This window comes from Haliotis rubra, unplaced genomic scaffold, assembly GCF_003918875.1.
Source record: "Haliotis rubra isolate DU_JTF1 unplaced genomic scaffold, ASM391887v1 Scf246, whole genome shotgun sequence".
NCBI classification, from domain to species: Eukaryota; Metazoa; Mollusca; class Gastropoda; order Lepetellida; family Haliotidae; genus Haliotis; species Haliotis rubra.
This window is the reverse complement of record NW_025766514.1, coordinates 995,500-1,004,509: the sequence shown is the minus strand read 5'-3', so window position 1 is coordinate 1,004,509 and position 9,010 is coordinate 995,500.

Below are 9,010 nucleotides of genomic sequence, written 5' to 3'. Positions count from 1 at the left end.
AGTTACCAGGGGGCCCCTACACACTCACTGTACTAACACCTATAGTTACCAGGGGGCCCCTACACACTCACTGTACTAACACCTATAGTTACCAGGGGAACCCTACACACTCACTGTACTAACACCTATAGTTACCAGGTGGTCCCTACACACTCACTGTACTAACACCTATAGTTACCAGGGGACCCCTACACCCTCACTGTACTAACACCTATAGTTACCAGGTGGCCCCTACACACTCACTGTACTAACACCTATAGTTACCAGGTGGCCCCTACACACTCACTGTACTAACACCTATAGTTACCAGGGGACCCCTACACTCTCACTGTACTAACACCTATAGTTACCAGGGGCCCCTACACACTCACTGTACTAACACCTATAGTTACCAGGGGGCCCCTACACACTCACTGTACTAACACCTATAGTTACCAGGTGGCCCCTACACACTCACTGTACTAACACCTATAGTTACCAGGGGCCCCTACACCCTCACTGTACTAACACCTATAGTTACCAGGGGCCCCCTACACCCTCACTGTACTAACACCTATAGTTACCAGGGGACCCCTACACACTCACTGTACTAACACCTATAGTTACCAGGGGGCCCCTACACACTCACTGTACTAACACCTATAGTTACCAGGTGGCCCCTACACACTCACTGTACTAACACCTATAGTTACCAGGGGCCCCTACACACTCTCACTGTACTAACACCTATAGTTACCAGGGGCCCCTACACACTCACTGTACTAACACCTATAGTTACCAGGGGCCCTACACACTCACTGTACTAACACCTATAGTTACCAGAGGGCCCCTACACACTCACTGTACTAACACCTATAGTTACCAGGGGCCCCTACACACTCACTGTACTAACACCTATAGTTACCAGGTGGCCCCTACACACTCACTGTACTAACACCTATAGTTACCAGGGGGCCCCTACACACTCACTGTACTAACACCTATAGTTACCAGAGGGCCCCTACACACTCACTGTACTAACACCTATAGTTACCAGGGGGCCCCTACACACTCACTGTACTAACACCTATAGTTACCAGGGGGCCCTACACACTCACTGTACTAACACCTATAGTTACCAGGGGCCCCTACACACTCACTGTACTAACACCTATAGTTACCAGGGGCCCCTACACACTCACTGTACTAACACCTATAGTTACCAGGGGCCCTACACACTCACTGTACTAACACCTATAGTTACCAGAGGGCCCCTACACACTCACTGTACTAACACCTATAGTTACCAGGGGCCCCTACACACTCACTGTACTAACACCTATAGTTACCAGGGGGCCCCTACACTCTCACTGTACTAACACCTATAGTTACCAGGTGGCCCCTACACACTCACTGTACTAACACCTATAGTTACCAGGGGCCCCTACACACTCACTGTACTAACACCTATAGTTACCAGGTGGCCCCTACACACTCACTGTACTAACACCTATAGTTACCAGGGGCCCCTACACACTCACTGTACTAACACCTATAGTTACCAGGGGCCCCTACACACTCACTGTACTAACACCTATAGTTACCAGGGGGGCCCCTACACACCTCACTGTACTAACACCTATAGTTACCAGAGGGCCCCTACACACTCACTGTACTAACACCTATAGTTACCAGGGGGCCCCTACACTCTCACTGTACTAACACCTATAGTTACCAGAGGGCCCCTACACACTCACTGTACTAACACCTATAGTTACCAGGGGCCCCTACACTCTCACTGTACTAACACCTATAGTTACCAGAGGGCCCCTACACACTCACTGTACTAACACCTATAGTTACCAGGGGCCCCTACACACTCACTGTACTAACACCTATAGTTACCAGAGGGCCCCTACACACTCACTGTACTAACACCTATAGTTACCAGGGGACCCCTACACACTCACTGTACTAACACCTATAGTTACCAGGGGCCCCTACACACTCACTGTACTAACACCTATAGTTACCAGGGGCACCTACACCTCACTGTACTAACACCTATAGTTACCAGGGACCCCTACACCCTCACTGTACTAACACCTATAGTTACCAGGGGCCCCTACACACTCACTGTACTAACACCTATAGTTACCAGAGGGCCCCTACACACTCACTGTACTAACACCTATAGTTACCAGGGGACCCCTACACACTCACTGTACTAACACCTATAGTTACCAGGTGGCCCCTACACACTCACTGTACTAACACCTATAGTTACCAGAGGGCCCCTACACACTCACTGTACTAACACCTATAGTTACCAGGGGGCTCCTACACACTCACTGTACTAACACCTATAGTTACCAGGGGCCCCTACACTCTCACTGTACTAACACCTATAGTTACCAGGGGGCTCCTACACACTCACTGTACTAACACCTATAGTTACCAGGAGGCCATTAGACACTCACTGTACTAACACCTATAGTTACCAGGGGGCTCCTACACTCTCACTGTACTAACACCTATAGTTACCAGGGGACCGCTACACACTCACTGTACTAACACCTATAGTTACCAGGGGGCCCCTACACTCTCACTGTACTAACACCTATAGTTACCAGGGGACCCCTACACACACACTGTACTAACACCTATAGTTACCAGGGGACCCCTACACACTCACTGTTCTAACACCTATAGTTAGCAGGAGGCCATTAGACACGCACCGTACTAACACCTATAGTTACCAGGGGGCTCCTACACACTCACTGTACTAACACCCAATTAACATGAGCCACCGACCGACATGGGACAGCTATGACCCTCTTGTCGTCAATCCAAGCATTGGTTACACAGTGGGGCCAGCCTGGACCAAAAGCGGTGGACGGCGGCATGACGGAAAGGAATACATCAACAAGTTGACGTTTACTTCAAAAAGGACATGAAGCCTTGTGTTTATTAATGCGAGGCGAGGTGACAGGAATTCCCATAAAAGCCACCAAAGCCATCATCAACAACTCCGAACGTCATCCAGACCACAACAAAATTATCGCGCCGCCATTTTGAAATTTTGAATTAGACCGGGCTGAAATCGGTTGTGCTGATTCCACGGCTGCGGAATGTTGTTGCTAGTTTCTCTTGTGACGTTGATTCATGTTGTTGTCCCCCACGGGAGGATAATAGATCCACCGGGGAGGTCCACCATGTGGAGGTACGGGTTCAACACCCCCCAAAACTACGACGACAATGCCCTTTTCTGCGGCGGACGGGCGGTAAGTTGAATCGTAAACAGGCGTCGGTGTTGCTGCTGACAATTGTGGAAAATTGATAATAATGATAATAATGATAATACACATGTGAGTGAAAACTTGATATTATCTTGATTGTCTAGTTTAGTTATTTATTGCCGCGATTTGGCTAGAGCAATGCTGACGACGGCGTAAAACAACGTTCAGTCACAGGCACGATTGGGACGCTGGTGCCTCGTGTTTTGGTATCAGCGGGCTAACAATTATAATAAATGTATTTATACATGAATAACAGCTTTTGCAACATAAATGTAGCAGAAATTTTATCTAAGAGGGACATCTTTAAAGAAACATTTGTCTTTTCTTGGCTGCTAAAAAGAGAAATTTACAGAGATTTCTACACCTTTTGAGAGAAATAATGCTGGCATCTTATCCGAAGTTGGATATTCCCAGTAATATTTTGGAAGAAGTGTATATCTTAGATTATGATAAAATGGGCACTTTAAACAAACATGGTACTCGGATTCAATGTGTGGGACAATACAGAATGGACATAATCTTTCTGATCTGGGAATATTCCACCTCCTGCCCGATTCAATTAATAACTCATGATTTGAACAACAAAGTCGGATGAAATTCGTAATATCAACTTTAACTGTTGTAGTTTCGAGAATATTTGAGTAACTAAACTGATTACTAAGTGTCTTATAAAAATCCAACTTCGCGAAAGCCTCTAAATCTGCACTCCAGCATTGCTGCTTAATATCAATACACCTTTCCTTAAACTGACAGATGAATAAAACACTATTTCCTACAACTTGTTGTAGCCAAACTTCACCAATACCATAAATAATAATGACGATTTAACGTTTAAATCCCAACAAGACTTGCCATTTCAGCTTTTCGATACTGAAAATTATAGGAGAGCTTCAAAATCACATTTTCCGCTTGCGTCAGTAACCTTAACCAAAACTTGATTATTTTGACATAGTGAAAAACATTAGGTCTACCTAAAATACCACGAGCTAACAACATTGGAGTACCTCTCTTTAACGATAACATTGATCTACAATATCTATCATGAATACCTTCCACATTAGACGATGAGTGATAATCCCCAAACTTCGGAGCCGTAAAAAAGAATAGGAAGAACTTTAGTACCGAAAATATGCTCAACAACGTCCAGCGGAAGAACAGAGAATTTACATTAATAACTGTAACACCTTCCAAGCCGGCTGGGCCAGAGTTTTCTGGGTTAAACAAAACCCTGACGATGACAATTGGACACCTAAATATTTATAACATCCCAACACTTCCATTTTGGAGCCATTTCAATTCTAAGACTGGAATTGTTGCATAACGCCCCATTGTCCCCGTTCCATCACACCGTTCTGTAAGTATCGACTACGCAAACCAGTGGTTGATATTATGAATGATGTCCCTACCCTCGTAACGGTAACAGCAACAACCCAGTAACCAACAACACCACACTCATACGACGAGCACCGGGACGATTGGGACGAGACAAGTTTTAGAGGGGAAGAAGTCATTACAGTATTAATTTGTAAGGTGCGGTTGATGAGGTTGCCAATGGCGTTTAGGTACTCGGTACACAGGGTCGGTCTATCGTCCGTTTTATACTGTATTATTAGCTAGTATGTGTCAAAGCAGTGTGGTCAGCGGATATGGCCACGAGGTAAAACTGTGACCAACCGAAAATCCATGGAGAAATCCTTTAATGGGTAGAGTGAGTGAGTTTACTTGATATGGGTAGAGTGAGTGAGTTTACTTGATATGGGGAGAGTGAGTGAGTTTACTTGATATGGGTAGAGTGAGTGAGTTTACTTGTATGCCGCAGAAATGAAAGATGTCTTCAATTGTTTTGAGTGGGTGAGTGAGTGAGTGAGTGAGTTTAGTTTATACCGCACTCGAACAATATTCCAGCTCTATGGAAATGATCGAGTCTTGACCAGACAATCCAGTGATCAACATCATGAGCACCGATCTACGCAACTTGGATACGATGACATGTGTTGTTATGGGGAGAACTAATATATTCACACGCAAAACTTATAGAGGATTCATAAAAAAATATCAACGACTGTAGCCAAAATGTAGATATATAACTGATAGATTGAACTGCATGAAGTGTAAAGTCACTCACCAGTAGGATAGTGTTAAACATGTAGAGTCCTGATGCAATGGTTTCAGGTCAGTATTCCGTTACTGTTTGTGACAACTTCCGTTTACCATGAGTGAGTGATAAATAGAGGATATTATATTTACATACTGTTCGACCGTGAAATATTTAGAGGATATTACATGAGTGCCAATGTCATACTATGTTTACGACACGAGTGCCTAAATTTTGGTATTTCCCGAGCGAGAGCGAGGGATATACCGATGTTTAGGCACGAGTGTCGTAAACATATACTCAGCAGCAAAAAAAACGTCAGTACGAATTCAAACTTAGATAGGCACTTTAATCAAATCATTACAGAAATGGACATGATAAGCGGATCATAAACATTTTTGTGTACAAAATCTTGACACATCAATGAATAACTCAGCACAATTTCAAGACATTATACGTGAACGTTTTCAGTCCATTCAGACTCGTGACTTCAGTATCTAGTGTGACCACCACGAGCGGCAATAACTGCAGCACAGCGTCTATGCATGGGGTGCACCAATCGATTGATGAAGGCCATTGGCACCTGGAACCACACTCTGGGAAAGGCCTGGCGCAATAAATCGGCTGTGTTCGGCCTTGGTATGACATTATTCAGTCTCCTCTGAAATTCATCCAAAAGATGTTCAATTGGATTTAAATCAGGACTAAGGGCTGGCCATTGCATAATGTTGACACCATTCTGCTGTAGGAAGTCCCGTGTAGCTCTGGCAGTATGGGCCCGGGCGTTATCATGCTGGAAAATGTTGTTCCGGTGACGTGGGAAATGTGGTATGACGTGAGGTCTGAGAGCTTGGTCGATGTAGCGCACCGCTGTGATGCCGCATCTTCTCCCTGGTCCAAGGTTCTGGAACACCACAGGACCCACTCTCTGGTTCAGGCCTATTCCACCCCATACCATGATGCTTGCACCTCCCTATGAGTCTCTTTCCATAACACATTGGTCTGAGTAACGCTGGCCACGTCGTCGCCATATTCTTGTTCTGCCATCTGCAGTTGATACGCAGTACCGACTCTCATCTGTGAACAGAACAGTTCTCCATTGCCTGTATCGCCAGTTTTGGTGTTGTAGCGCAAACTGTAGACGTTCACGCCGATGACGAGGGGTGAGGATAGGTCCACGGTAAGGTCTACGGCAATGGTGGTTCCCGCTGTTAAGTTTTTTGGCGTACTGTATCAGTGCTGATTGGTCTTCCGTGTGTTCCCACTGTCTGGCGTGCTTTTTCGGTGGCCTGCATGAAGGGATTCTGTGCATGCTGTCGCACAACATGGCGGTCTTGTCGTCATGTGGTCACCCTTGGTCTGCCAGTACGAGGGCGATCATTTGTGGTGTACTGTAGATGGTCCGAACGTTGACCTGGAAGTGATTGGCAACGGCTTGTGCAGTGTGGCCTGCTTCAAGTCTTCCTAGCGCCTGGTTCGTCTGAGCTGTCGTAAGTCGCGGCATCCTGCTGACGTTGTTATGTGAATATTTCAACCAGGTTTGGGGGGGTACATTTTATAGGACTGGTCCTTGTGAGCAGCACGTGCAGCATGAGTTGCATGAAACACATGGAGAACACCTTACCATCTCCGAGATCAGGTTGCGTTTTTGACATCATTTCCTGGGTTCCATTCTGAGTTTGGGAAGGAATGTCTTGGCTCCGGTAAAGTGGGAAATGTTGTCAAAAATATATACTGAACAGCGAAAGAAACGCAAGTTTCGAAAAAAAAGGAAATTTCATGAAGGTAAGCGTTCATGTTTATGGAACGCTCATGGTAAAGTGACGTCATGATCCCAGATGAGATGATGTCATGCAATTTGACGTCCATACGAACCATTCGCACAAACACACCAACAGTGCAGCAAAACCATAATTTTAGCACGTGCGTCGACGGTTCTGGATGGAAAGCATGCATTTCACTCTGAGGTATTCTTTATAAAGGTTTGTGTCAAAAAACAGTTCAGTATTGACGCTAGGAGGTGTACACGCCACACAAACGATGCCTAGACTAACGACTGAGCAGAGGGGAGTGGCCATTGGAAAGTTGCACGGAGGTAGCTCTGCAACCGCTGTAGCTAGGCAATTGGGCTGTCATCTGACCACATTACACGACTTGCTCAACGTCATCAGCAAACCGGGGTTGCTGCTGATCGTCCCCGTACCGGACGGCAACGAGTGACAACTCATACGCAAGATCGGTTCATCCGGGTCGCTCATCTAAAGAACCGAACTCAAGCAGAAACAGTAACAGCAGCCTTAGTTCTTGGGTCAAGTGGAGCAGTGTCCAGCGATACGATTAGGCGTCGTCTTCGGGCTGCTGGAATCCACTGCCGACGGCCATATGTGGGGCCAGTTTTGACACGTCAACAACGCCAGCAGCCCTCACACAGCAATGGGTGTTGATGGATCATCTGGCTCAGAACAACGTTAACATTTTTCCATGGCCGTCTCTTCCCCGGATATGGCTCCCTTTGAACATTCTGGGACGAAATTGGACGGAGGATTGGGGCAGGCAGGTAGACAGCCACTCACACTTGCACAATTGGAATACAGATTGGTGTTTGAGCGGAACCAGTTGCCTCAGGCAGTCTTTCAGACTCTAGTGAACTCAATGAGGCCACGTTGCACGGCCTGTGTGCAAGGTAAAGGTGGCTATACGCGCTACTAAAGAGACTGTCACTTTTCGCGTTCAGGGGTATCTCCATTTGACGGACTGTGATCAATTTGAACTTATTGCAATTCAATGTCAACAGCAACTTTCAACTGTTAAATTGACAGTGTTTTCTATAGAATAAATGATTAGACATGATTTTGGTTGTCTTCTATTTAAAAACTTGACAAACAGCCAGACTTGCTTTACTTTTGCTGTTCAGTATACAATCAAAACATTAAATGAGTGTACAGTTATCCGTTTCTGCGAAGGAAAATTCCAAACTGACGTTTCTTTTCCTGCTTATAGAGATTATTACAAGAGCAAGTGTGTCATACGACTTATACGAAACGAGTGTGAAATTTTGTACTGCCCGAGTGAGAGCGAGGGCAATACACAATTTTGCACAAGTTTCGTATAAGTCGTGTGGCACACTTGCGAGTGTAATAATTTCTTTATTATCCATTTTATTCATGTACATTTGTGCAGTAAAACACGGTAAGCAAGTGTGACAGCCCTGTTCATTGACGTCACGTTCAATTGTTTAATGACGTCACAGACGATGATATACGGAATTATAGCTAAAATACATGGAATTATCATGAAACGGCCCTCCTGTTATCAGAAATTTGCGGTCCGCTGCAAATGATATTGGACCGCTCAACCTTAACGACGGGCCACTATCAGTTCTGTTGTCAAGTGACGTCATAGTTCGACATTAGTGGCTTTCGACTGGCAGATATTCTGGGTCAAACAAGTCAAAGCAACCCAAATTCCCGCTTTAAATAGCGGTAATATTGGCTTTCTTGTTGGTGCTAACCTTAACAATTGCACTATTAAGACTGTTGATGGACCAAAACCGAACACTGTCATAGCTTGTCATGTTGCAGGCTATGGTCTTGTCAAAGGCCAAGGTCGAATATCGTCATTTTCTGTTGTGACGTCA